Below are 12,941 nucleotides of genomic sequence, written 5' to 3' on the forward strand. Positions count from 1 at the left end.
CTTCTAAAGACATTCCCGAAAGAACTTTGGAAGATATTTTTGGGAAATTCCCGAAAGAACACTTGGACGAATTTACGACGAATTTTTTTTGAGAAATTTTTGGAAGAACTTCGGGAGGATTTTTCGAAACAAAACTCGGTAAATTCAAAGAAGCAATACTCGAAATATTCAAAAAAGCTTCAAACAGTAGAAATTCCCAAACGAACTCTTGAAGAAATGGAGGTTTGGGTGCTCCACTGTTGGATGCACCTATGTTGGATGCTGTGCAGTCAGAAAACTACTTGGAACGACAACGGTTTTAATTCGTCCCAACGTTTCGGCAATCTGTAATGCCATCTTCAGAGGAAAAATCTTTTGGTTCGTTCTGTGTCTGAAATTTTTGCTAAGCGGAATGTCTGGTTCAAATTTTTGGTAGTCGGTTCATCGGTAGGGTTCTCTTAAGAATTTAAGAAGGAGGATTCGGAAGAAATTTCACCAGGGACTTCTGAATGACCTCTTGCAGGAAATCCTATACGTGAAATTGTTCTGGAATTATTTGGAAAATTTCTCTAAGCACCTTTTTTTATCTGTATTAACGAGATTTTTATCCCTAGGCTAGTTCATCTCGGGACCCACGCTTTACTTCCCTTGGCGTGATAGTCACGTGCTTTAACCATCTGCTCCACTCAAAGTTCCTTTAAAAATTCCCGAACGAACTGCAGAAGGTATTATCACAGAACAAGAGTAATTTCCAAAGAAAGCTTCGTACAAACTCCTTGAGTTATTGTCAAAGTAATTGCCGAAAAACTTCTGAATAAAGCATCAGGAGGAATTCCCAAGCGTATTTGTGGAGCGGACCTGGTGTGGTGGTTAGAACACTTGACTATCACGCCGAGGATCTGGGATCGAATCCCACTCCCGATATACTCACAAAAGGTGGGTTCTTCCTTCGGAAGGGAAGTAAAACGTGGGTCCCGAGATGAACTAGCCTAGGGTTAAAAATCTCTTAAATACAGATAAAAAAAAGAAAAAAAATGGAGGATTTCGAACGGAATTCTTTGAAAAATTTTCAGTAGTTTCAGTAGCTCATAAGAAGTTTCAGATACAACTTTGAACTGCAGAAGAAACTCCTGGAGATTCCTGGCCTCATATTCATTTACTGCGCGATCTTCTCGATAAGTCGTTGAGATGTTTGGACTTCCAACATATTGAAACAATGCGCTCTCACTAGGCTTTACTTTACATATGCAATAGATACGTGGTGTTTGGGATTCATTCGAACTAGGTGGGATCTGCGATAATGATAGCTTCGGAATTTCGTGGTATAGTGGCAACGCCCCTGTCTGATGAGTAGGAGTCGTGAGTTTCAGTCTCACCGAGAGGACGAGTAACTTTTTCGCAAATTTCAACCAATTTGTCCAATTTATCCAATACTTTCGTTATCTACAACAATCTTCAAACAAGCCAAGAGGCGTTAATTACTAAACTGCGTTTTGGAGTGAATGGGACTCAAAGTTTGTTTACATTGTTTTCATCCTACACAAAACGTATGGAGCTTCAAAATCAACCCATTTTTTTTCTCAGAGTTATTGAAATAGTTTTAGTCAACGTAAAATGATCTACAAAAACTTCCGAAAAGCTTGCAATATGAAAATTTATTTTTTATATACACATTTCCAATTCGGCAGAAAGGTCACTTACATAATCCTATATCCTTTATCAAATACCAGCTTATGATTACCATGCCATCCTGTGCAATGTTTACTCATGTTTCAATATGCAGAGCTTTTTAATGTCATACCCCGAGTAGAGGAAAAAAACCAATAATAGTAATTTATGTGACGAGTTGCAAAAAGTTGATTTTTTCAGCACGGGTCGTTGGATAAATACGAAGAGTGCTGAAAAAATCGAGTTTTGCAACGAGTTACATACAAAATTTTATGCAATGATTTTTTCATTATACAACTCATTTGGGTTGCATAATGTTCATAATGCAACACAAATGAGTTGCATAATGAACATTATACAACTATTTTTCATAATGCATCTCATTTCAGTTGCTTAATGAACCAGTGTGGAAAAGTTGGCCATTAGACCAAGCCCACTCATGGGCTCAATCAAGCGTTTTAACGTTAAGTAGAGCCCCGAACAAAGAAGCGAACCGCACCGGTCGCTGCTAAGAAGAGCTCGAAAGCGAAAAGTTTACGTACGGTTCGTAGCAGGGCTTAGAATATAGAGACACGCAAAGTACGGTCTCTATCCGTAGGCTCGTGCCCTCTCTCGCGTTTAGCTCTCTGGGTAGCGTAAAGAGGAGACGAAAGAACATGAGTATGGATTTGTTGCCAGGTAGGGTGACAAAGGGTATTATCGGCAGGTTTGTTCTCTTCGTCATGGGGGGTTTTTGTGGGCCGAATTGCCTGAAACTTGGGCACATAACTCAGTTTGGTTGGGAAGGATTTGAGGCCAATTTTGAGATCAACAGGTTTCAAAAAACCCCCCATGACGAAGAGAACAAAACTGCCGAAAATACGTAAGTTCCCCTATATAGTTTCTAGAGAATGATTTTCTTGTTTTGTATAGGTAGGAATTTATTTTAGTTTGCATCAAATATTTGAAATTTTCAACCAATCAATATCATAGATCGTTACACGAATAACACAACAGATTGTCTGACATAGAATTATGATAGAGTGACAATACAAACGCAATGATTCAGTGAGTTTTGCTGTTTTAACACGTACATGTTTGAGCCGGGTTTTCTACGCAGCAAGTAAAGCTTATGTCGAATTCGTTTATTCCCGACAGTGCACTGCACCGGTGTAGCAATTGACTCCGGAAAAACGAACGGTTTCGGTGCAATTTGTTGACAGCTTATGATGGTATTAGTAAGAGCGCGTGAGAGCGTCAATGAAAATAATAAAGGATATCAAAAATGAACACAATCAATGTTTTCATGATTTCCGTGATGAATAAAATTATTTTTATTTATTTTTCTTTCTATATACACATTAACAATTTTAAAAGTTTTCAGTAATCCACTTGTGCATGATAAATTTGTAATGATAAATGTTACTTGAAAATTGTTATCCGATGTTTTAACACTCCTACATTATTTATCTTCTTCAAATTCTTGTAATATTATAATTTTTCAATTATAAGCAACTTATTAGAATTTAACAATTTCCGTTGCCCAATAAAAAGGATGCAAACATACAATTGTAAACGATCTACGTGCACAAATTTAACACAAAAATGTTAAAGGCAGTTCAATAGAAAACGTAATTAGCTACAACGTAAAAAGTTAAATAAATAAATGCTTTTTAAAACATAACGTTATTGAAACGCAACTTATATTACAAACGCTTTAACCATCCCTTAGCGACATTTGTTTGACTTTCAATGTAATTCAAACATTCAATATTTTTTGTAAGAAAAAAATAGAATTTACGGTTTTTGAAACTGTTTTACCTACAAAATGATACTTCAGTAATATTTCAGTCCAATTTGAGTTAATAGATTTTTATTCTATTCTGGGCTTATCGAAACTTTATTACGTCCAAGATTACGTCATTTTTTCATACATCATAGATCACCATGTGACAGAAAATTCCAATGATTAAAATCAGTAAAAGTAATCCACATATTTGCGATAATCAAAAAAAAATAGTGATGGGAAAAATATACGTTGAATCAACTCTTTGAAATTTCATGATACTGGTAAATTTTGAAAATTCCGCAGAAGTTAAAAGACGTGTAAATCATCTTGATAATCATCGATCAAGTTTAAATAATTTTTAAACGAACAGATTTGCTCTTTGGAAATTAATACTTCTCAAAATAAACGAATATCCAAGAAAACTGTTAACCTAATGCCGAAAAGAAAATCATCATTCCTACCAAAACAAAACTACGATACATGTTCAGTAGGCCGTCCCTTATTTTGCAAAATTTAGAAATGTTATGAGTTCGTTAGTGGAAAATGATCGTTTTAGCTAAAAAATGATCGTGACAAAATTTGAAGTCCGTATTTCAAGGCTAAGTGGTCCCTCAAGGGGCCTAAAGTTGTCAAAAATTGTATGGGACCAAAAAAACATGAAATTTTTTCGACAAAACAAATACGCTATTCCACTAAAACCGGTGATTTTAGGACCCTAAAGGGCCAAAAATGTACTTAGATTTGGGATATCTTTACTCGTTTCCAAGATATTGACAAAAAAACAACTGAAAAATCAGCGTTTTTGACCATCTTTTAAGATTCCGAAGGAAACTTACCCTATTTTGATCAATAACTCAAAAACGAGTAGAGATATCGCAAAACTAAGCACATTTTTGGCCCTTTAGGGTCCTAAAATCACCGGTTTTAGTGGAATAGCGTATTTTTTTTGTCGAAAAAAATTTCATGTTTTTTTGGTCCCATACAATTTTTGACAACTTTAGGCCCCTTGAGGGACCACTTGGCCTTGAAATACGGACTTCAAATTTTGACACGATCATTTTTTAGCTAAAACGATCCTTTTCCACTAACGAACTCATAACATTTCAAAATTTTGCAAAATAAGGGACGGCCTAATGTTCAGCGATATACATGTATTGGTAAAACTAGCTTTGTACCTGCTACACCGCGCTCAAACTGGGTGTAGCATTTTCTTGCACCGCTGCCAATCGGGTGTCAAAACAGAACAGTACCTGCGAATAAACGAACGGTTTCGGTGCAAGTTTGCAACACCCGGTGGCAAAGCGGTGCAGGCGGTGCAAATAAACGAATTCGACATTAGTTTCGCACATTTAGAAAAATGTCCAAATAAATAACTCGTGAAGTTCGTTCCGACAAGTTTCAAAATTATCGTCATCCGACGCAGATTCCGGTGAGAAGATGTGCGTATTTTCTAACCCGAAAAGAAACTATTTGACGGTAATAAGTGACCACAAGGTTTTCTTTCTTCACTTTCCGGGCTGAGATCCTCCGCTTTGAAAGAGCTGTGCCTCGCGTTTCGTTTTGTCGTGTATATTTCAAAAAGGCAAAAGAGTTTTGGTTTGATTGCTGTTTTTGAAAATGGTGGTCGTCAGTGGGTGGTTTATCTATATATATAAAAATGCAGTGGCATACGTGGGACCGCGTATAACTTGCGAATGGATGTCAAAGTCCTACCGCAGACTTGAAAATCATCCTATCATTGAAACTGAAGGCCAAATCAAAGCATGCTTGCAAGGTGAATTGCACTGAAAACCAACAACAAACAATGATCATCGGCTTCGTATCCAAGATATCGCTAGGGCTCGCTATGGTAGTTTGATGATACCTCAGTGAAAATCAGTAGTCTGACAGCTGCGGTAGCTTTTCGTTCTACCGTAAAACGGAAAGTTTTCTCTAAATTAGCAATATAAGGGGCTGTCCATAAACCACGTGGTCATTTTTTTGGGACTTTTCAACCCCCCCCCCCCCCCCGTGGTCATCAGTCCATACAAAATTTTTTATTTGTCCATATAAAATGGTCATCGGCCGAACCCCCCCCCCCCCCCCCCCCCTAATGACCACGTGGTTTATGGACAGCCCCTAAATTAAATAAACGAGACATTAGGAAGAAAGTGTGCGAAATGGGTAACTTCACCGTCCACGCATCCTTCCTCCTCTGTAAATTCGAGAAGTACCTTGCCGAAATAGAATATTCTGTACTCCAAGTATTTCGAAGAATCATCTTTGCGCGTAAATACAGCGCAGTAGACCAGGCCGCTTTGATGCATGTGTCATATCTCTGATATTCTGCAAGCATCAGTATTGACAAGAAAAGTAACACGATTGCTTTCCAGGGTGATTCCGCGTATGTATGAGATTAGATAAGAGTAGTTACGATTTTTCAAAGATGCATTGACTGTACCTAATTCAACTCAGATATCATAGAAACACTACAGTTATTTCTTTTTGTAAAAACTAAATCATACCGATAAAAATCTTAAAAAATGTAGGTTCCTCGTTATAGAAAAAGCAAGGCGTTGAATGTTAAAATACAACAATTGTTGTACAAGCGCATAGAATCTACTTCCAACAAAATATTCATATACCAGCATCCAAAAGATCGCAATATATATTAAGATTTGCGAGTGATGCTTTGTAACTAAAAGGTTGTAACTGAGTATAGAATTAGCTGATGTTAAAATACACGTTAATGAAAAAAGGTTGCGCAAACTTATCGCAGACTGTTAGAAGACAGCTTCTACTATGACCAGGATTCAAGAATCTTGACCTACGCGAAGTTGTGAAGGAGACAACTACGTTATGAATGTCTTGGAAATGCAAGGGATGAAATTATTCAATAAACCTAATTATTAAAAAAGATGCTCATAATCTCAAATTCAGATAAATTTTCTTGCGAGAAAAGCAGAGATGGATATTATTTTAGATAAAAATTCAACCTACAAGTCATACAGTAAGCAACAAACATATAATTTAAAAAAGATTGCTTGAATTCCGGGATTAAATACAATCATAAATTATTGAGAAAATGATATCTTTAAACGCACCAAAACTGGTACAAATCTCCAAGGGAATTATTTATTTGAATTCCATTTTTACTAACAGTTTTCAGTCTTATCCAAAACCCCATCTTTCATAATATGAGCACAAATTATTATACTGAATAAGATTTGCAATAACCCCATAGAAATACACAAAATATTGCGATGGTTTACAGAAGTGCAAAAAACCGATGGTACGGAGAGAATAGAGACCACCGGTGCGCAAAGGCGACCGATCATTATTTTACTCACATGGAAACGAACGACCGGTGCGAAAATGGGTTGATAACGAAATTAAAAATCGTTAACGACGTGCTGTTGCGTGTGTAGTATTAAGCCCACGGGTGGGCTTGGTCTTAGGATACTTAAATGAGTTGTATAAAATTGAAATTATGATACTGAATTGCATAAAAGCATATTTTGACATGGAGATCAAAAAGTGATACTTATGTGTTTGACATAAGAGGTAAAAGTACTGAAAGTAATAGCTAAAACTTTCTCCTCGACCAACATCATCATATCATATTTAGCTCTTCTGAGAGCTAATCAATAGCAGCGAGCCATTCGGTGGATCTTCAAATATCAAATTTTGATATTGATCAGAAGTCACAGGAACAATTTTTTGCTATTACTTATAGTACTTTTACCTCTTATATCAATCAAACCAATATCATATTTTAATCGTCAGCTCGGGACAACCAGAGCTCTCACTGGAAGGAGTTTATCACCGTATTTCAAAATCGGATCGGTCCGTGAAAATTTAGCTTCTGGGCTAAAGTGAAAACTCAATTGCGATTGGTTATACTTTTTGTTCACAAAAAAAGTTGTATGTCACGTTATAACACTTTCTGCAGAATAAGTCACACCCTAACCACACCAATCAGTAACACCAATCCAAACATGCAACCCCAAAAACTGTACAGCGCATTCCGCCTTCCCTCCTCCCGAGGGCACGGAATCGATCGGAAAATTCCTCCAAATTAAAGGACGCACGCAATGTCGAACAGGATTTGAAAGTGAAAAGAAAACAAGCCGTGAAAAATCAAGTTGTTAGTCGGCGACAGCGATGACGACGACGACAACGACCAAGTTCACGACTTTTCCGTAGGTTAGTGGATTTTACCTAATTACGATTACGGTCGGAAGCGACGACCGTGGGACAGCGGAAACAAAACAAAAACGGAACTGTTGTAATCGCCATTTAGGGAGTAATTTGTGTACAAAGTGTAAATAGCCATAAAAAAGTCGGTAATCGGTTTTAGAATGAGGATCTGCGTTGAACTGCGTCGTTGCAGAGCGCAGGGAAAGTGAAACAGTCGCGATAATATTAATGAACACTTGGGGTGGTGGTGGTGGGTAAGTGGCGCGCCGCTACTCATTAGCTATAATGAGATCCCCGTGGGAAGAAAACAGAAGCAAACAAAGTGTCAACTGAAAAAAAAACGAACAAAACGATGCAATAATGTCAAACGAGTCCTTGCTGAATGCAATCAAGCAAACAAGAAGAAAACAGAAAAAAATCGACACGACATAAGCGATAATGAAAAGTTGAACGATAACGACACACATTGGAAAATTTTCTTGCGCTTCCAGCACGATTAGAAGGATGGCAGTGGATAGGTATAACGTGTGGGTAGGTAGGTAAGACAGAGAACCGGGGATGATGGTGGTGTGATGACGGATGGTTGGGTGGGCGCCGACAAAGGAACACCGAGTAAATAGAGGAAATTGAATTTAAAGTGGATAAACATAGTCCCCGAGGAGAAACGGGCACCCGTTTCACACGAATCAGCAACAACGGTTACCGCCGAAGCTCGCTTGCAGAAGACGTGGTACCTAGTTACGCGGGATCAAGATGCATGTCGTTGGGTTTAGTCTGGCTTTGCCTAAAAGCAGGGTTGTTAGTTAGCTGCGACGCTCAACGGGTACACGGACAGAGTGTTTTGTCGGTACACCTAAGGGTAAAATTAATCTTGATCTAGTTTTGGGTTGGCTTTGCGAGAAAGGTAAGTTTCGATATGGCATGACGAAGCAAATTAGAAGCGGTATGTTCCGTGCATATGGTTGACTCCAGAATATGAAACAGAAAATTATGAATTTCAGCGTACTATTCGGATAGATAAATGCAATAAAAAAAAAGATTTTCTGGTACGCTACCATTTTGAAAACCGATATTTCAAACTCACACTGAAAACAATACTTTTTGAAAACATACTATAAAAGCAATACATCACATAAGCACCTGAATTAATAGACAATTTAGCTCAGAACTGTTAATGTGGAGCAAGTATTGCTGCTAAAGAGACGAACCAGCCAAGGGCTGAAAGTCTCTTTAATAAAGACAAATCAATCAATTGCTGCTATGATTACACGTGGAAATAATTTGATAATCACATTCCATGTAAACGTCGACCTTCTGTTTGAATGGTTATAGTAAAACACTATGCTAGAAGATGGCGCTGCTGTACAATGGGCCGTTGTTTCAACCAAACCCTGCAAAGAGTTCACCTTAAAATGCTTACAGGATACTCACAGTTGATTTCTCCAAGGATTTCATAAAGTATAATCCAAGCCTGTACTGGATCTCCTAAATAAAGTTAAAAGTTGTATCTGGTAGTGTTACCATAAGAAGGTCCGATCCAGAGAGGCACGTTATTCTCTATTAGGAAGGAACATTTTTGCCATTGATCTTGTACGAGGAATACTCTGACGTAGTAGAGATGGATAAGAGGCAGTGTGCATTCGGATTGAAGCGTAATACATAATTCGAGTACTAAATCTCAACTGGAAATATTTTTTTGTAAATGAACACTACGCGAGCGAAATATATTAACGGCATTTTTTGTTTCCAACCACTACATTGTAATCGCTAAAACTACGTAATCTTTGGTTTTCATTTCAAATTTCAACTTGACATCAAGTAAATGACAAGTTATGTCCTCTCTGGAGCCACCATATGATTTTACTTAAATCTAAGATTAATAGTACAAAAATCACCGGGGATTGCCGATGCCAACCAAAGTGAACATGGTGAGTGTGATAATTGTAGGAAAATGCATGTAGCCGAGTGAAATTACGCTCGAATATCAGGTATCAGGTATCAGAAGGCCGGCTCCATTTGGGACATTTGTGCCATCGCCAAAATAATAGCCTATTTCATCATCTACCTGAAGCAAAAGGAAGGATATAAGGATAAGGATGGGGATAGGGACAGGTAGGGAAATAAGGAATAGGGAAAGTAACCTGGAAGAGGATACTAACGCATAAGCGTATGTACCACAATGGGTTCAAACAGCGCCCTGAAAAGGACACTGTAATAACGCATGAAGCGAAAGAGAGCCTATAGCTCTTTACCACAGAATGGTCAGGTACCCATACAAGGCGAATAGCGTTTACTGAATTCAGCTCCTAGATTTAAGTTCAACAAACGATAACTATCTTCGACCTGGAGTTAGCCGAAGCTAGTGCTTTAATAGCAGCCTGGCTATCTGAACAGAAGTATATTACTTTGCCAATTACGTGCTGCTAAAGTGCTGATTGCACTCCGCACATAAGAGCAAATATTTCGGCCTGAAAAACGGTGCAGTGTCTACCAAGTGAGTAAGACTGATACAGCCTTAGCTCATGAGAATAAACACCAGCACCTGCTCGACCTTCGAGAAGGGAGCCATCAGTGTAACAAACGATGCCGTCTGAAATATTTCTCTCCAGACCACCAGATGTCCACTCTTCCCGGGAAGGGAATTTCGTGGAAAATTTCCTATATGGAAAATTACAAGCAATTGTAAGATCACTTGGAGCAAGGACAACTTTGTCCCAATCCACCAAAAGTGGAAACAACGAGGTGTGTGTTGAACTGCGGTTCACAGGAGTTTCCTCTAGTAGACCGAGTACCCGTAGACGGTAAGTGCAAGAAAGTGCTTCTTGTTTGAGATGAATGTGTAGTGGAGCAACGTCAAAGAGAACTTCGAACGCTGCCGTGGGAGTTGAAGAGAACGCTCCAGGCATCGCCATTAAGCACATCTTTTGGAGATGGACTAACTTTGATTGGCCCGTTCTCATTGTGCCCTTTTGCCACCACACCAGATATCCATAGGAAAATATTGGCCGAACAACAGTTGTGTAGGTCCATTTTATATACTTGAGTTTTAGACCCCAGGTTGTACCAAAATTTCACCGGCATTGCCCGAAGGCCATTCAAGCCTTCTTGATTCTGAACTCAATGTGAGGTGTCCAGGAAAGCTTGGAATCAAGAATGACTCCAACGTACTTTACCTGTTCAGTCACATCGATTTCAGAATCAAAGAGACGCAAAGGTCGAACGCCATTACGGTTTCGCTTTTCCGTAAAAAGAACAATAAATGTTTTACTCGGATTTACCGAAAGGCCATATTGGCGACACCAACCCTCAACTACCTGAAGGGCGCTTTGCATCAGGTCGAAAAGGGTGGTGATACACATACCAACTAACAATGCGAGGTAGTCGTCGGCAAAACCATAAGTAGGAAAACCGCTATTATTGAGTTGCCTCAATAGCGTATCTGCTACGAGATTCCACAAAAGCGGTGATAAGACTCCCCCTTGGAGGCATCCACAAACACTCAATTTCCTAATCCCTGCTAGACGCAATGTCGAGAAGAGATATCGGTTTTTGAGCATTTGATGAATCCAATTGGAAATCATTGGAGATATACCATGACTCCGTGCGGCTTCCAATATGGCATCGAAAGGCACATTGTCAAAGGCCCCCTCGATGTATAAGAAAACACCCAAACAAGATTGCATTTGAGCGAATGCTTTCTCGATATCGTAAACAACCTTGTATAAAAGAGTCACAGTGGATTTACCAGATTGGTAGGCATGTTGGTTCACATGAAGAGGCACGTTGGCCAGATGAACATCACGGATGTTCCACAATGCGTTTTAAGCATTTCAGAAGAAAAGAGGTCAAACTGATAGGTCTGAAACTCTTTGCTTCTTTATACGACGCACGACCCACTTTCGGAATAAACTTCACAGTAATACCCGCCAGGATTTGGGAATATCAGGTTCATCTGAAGATGTAATATCCTTACATCCAGGGAAGTGTGTGCTGAATAAGCATTCCAGAACTTCCTCATCAGAGGAAGTCAGATCGCCATTTGGCAAACGAAGTTCGTTCACTCGGAAATCCTTAGATTTCGCAAGGATTTTATTTAACCGACTGACTTCACTCAAACTGGAAACATGTGTACAAAGGTTTTTCCAGCCGGATCGTTCAGCAGATCGGAGAGCTTTCCTGTAGGCCTTGCGAGCCGACCTGAAAGCATCCTAACCAGCCGAACGTCGTCTGTTTCTACATTGTTTCCTGAGTTTCGCCAGATCAGAGTTCCACCAAGGGGTTCCTCTTGTGATCTTCATAGACCGTAGAGGGCAAGCTTCTTCAAAAGCATCCATGATGAAGGTCGTTGTAGTATCAACGGCATCATCTATGGAGTTTCAATGGATGGTGAGTATCCATGAAATTTGGCCGCAACCAAATCAGTAAAAAGATCCCAGTTTGTTGACCGGGGATTCCTGAAACATCTGACACATGCCAATTGGTCAGCTCGTGACTAATTCTACTAGAGCAAAACGTTATGTCTAACACTTCCTCTCTAGCAGATACCATGAAGGTTGGGCGATTGCCTATGTTAAGTAATGCAAGATCTGTACTACTTAAGTACTCCATCAAACTGGAGCTTCTCAAGTTAATGTCTGAGCTGCCCCAGATGATATGGTGAGCATTAGCATCACTGCCAACAATTAGCGGAAGGCCTTTTGAAGTACAGTATGCGATGACTTGTTTGAAAGCATCCGTAGGGGATGGTTCATCATGCGGTAAATAAACCAAACAATAGACGTATTTCCTATTGAGGTTTCCAACAGATACATCAATTGTGATAGCACATACATCTCTGGTGGTTAGTTCAGAGATGAGTGTAGCAACTATTGCGTTGTTGACAAGCACACAGGCTTGAGGCATGACGCGAGTTTGCCATTTCATGTTTACTGAAAGTAGCAAACACCGGGTTCACAAGGTTCCCTAGATAGAAATTCCCCTTACGGAAGTAAGGTTCTTGGACCAAGGCCACTTGGGCTGAACCATTTTGCATAAGTCTGCAAAGATTGATTGTTGCTGTTCTTTTATGCTGAAGATTGATCTGAGCTATCCTAACCGTAGCCACTACCCAAACTAGGCAAGATTAAACTCTTCGCAACAACAGCACAACAAAGAACAGCAGCAACAAAACCAGATCGGTAACGATTGGACAACGCCAAAGGCGAGGATACACAGAATACACTGTGTAAATCGCAAAATGCGAAACCATATAGGTGAAAATTTAAATTAATTAACAACATCTTCGTAATCCCGCCCATATTTAGCCTCAAGTGAGACTAACGAAGGGCAGCCGATTGTCTCGGAGAAA

The 12,941-nt window shown here is 39.3% G+C and overlaps 1 long non-coding RNA gene across 1 annotated transcript; it reads right to left on the reverse strand.

Annotated features, from left to right (window-relative positions):
• Nucleotides 1-1,389: 1,389 nt before the first annotated feature.
• LOC134288651 (uncharacterized) lies at nucleotides 1,390-5,390 on the reverse strand. Its single transcript, XR_009998081.1, has 2 exons — nucleotides 4,750-5,390; nucleotides 1,390-2,755 (listed from the first exon to the last, which is right to left on the reverse strand). It is a non-coding gene; the product is annotated as an uncharacterized LOC134288651 (long non-coding RNA).
• Between the last annotated feature and the right edge of the window lie 7,551 nt (nucleotides 5,391-12,941).

Source organism: Aedes albopictus, chromosome 2, assembly GCF_035046485.1.
Source record: "Aedes albopictus strain Foshan chromosome 2, AalbF5, whole genome shotgun sequence".
In the NCBI taxonomy this organism is placed as follows: domain Eukaryota; kingdom Metazoa; phylum Arthropoda; class Insecta; order Diptera; family Culicidae; genus Aedes; species Aedes albopictus.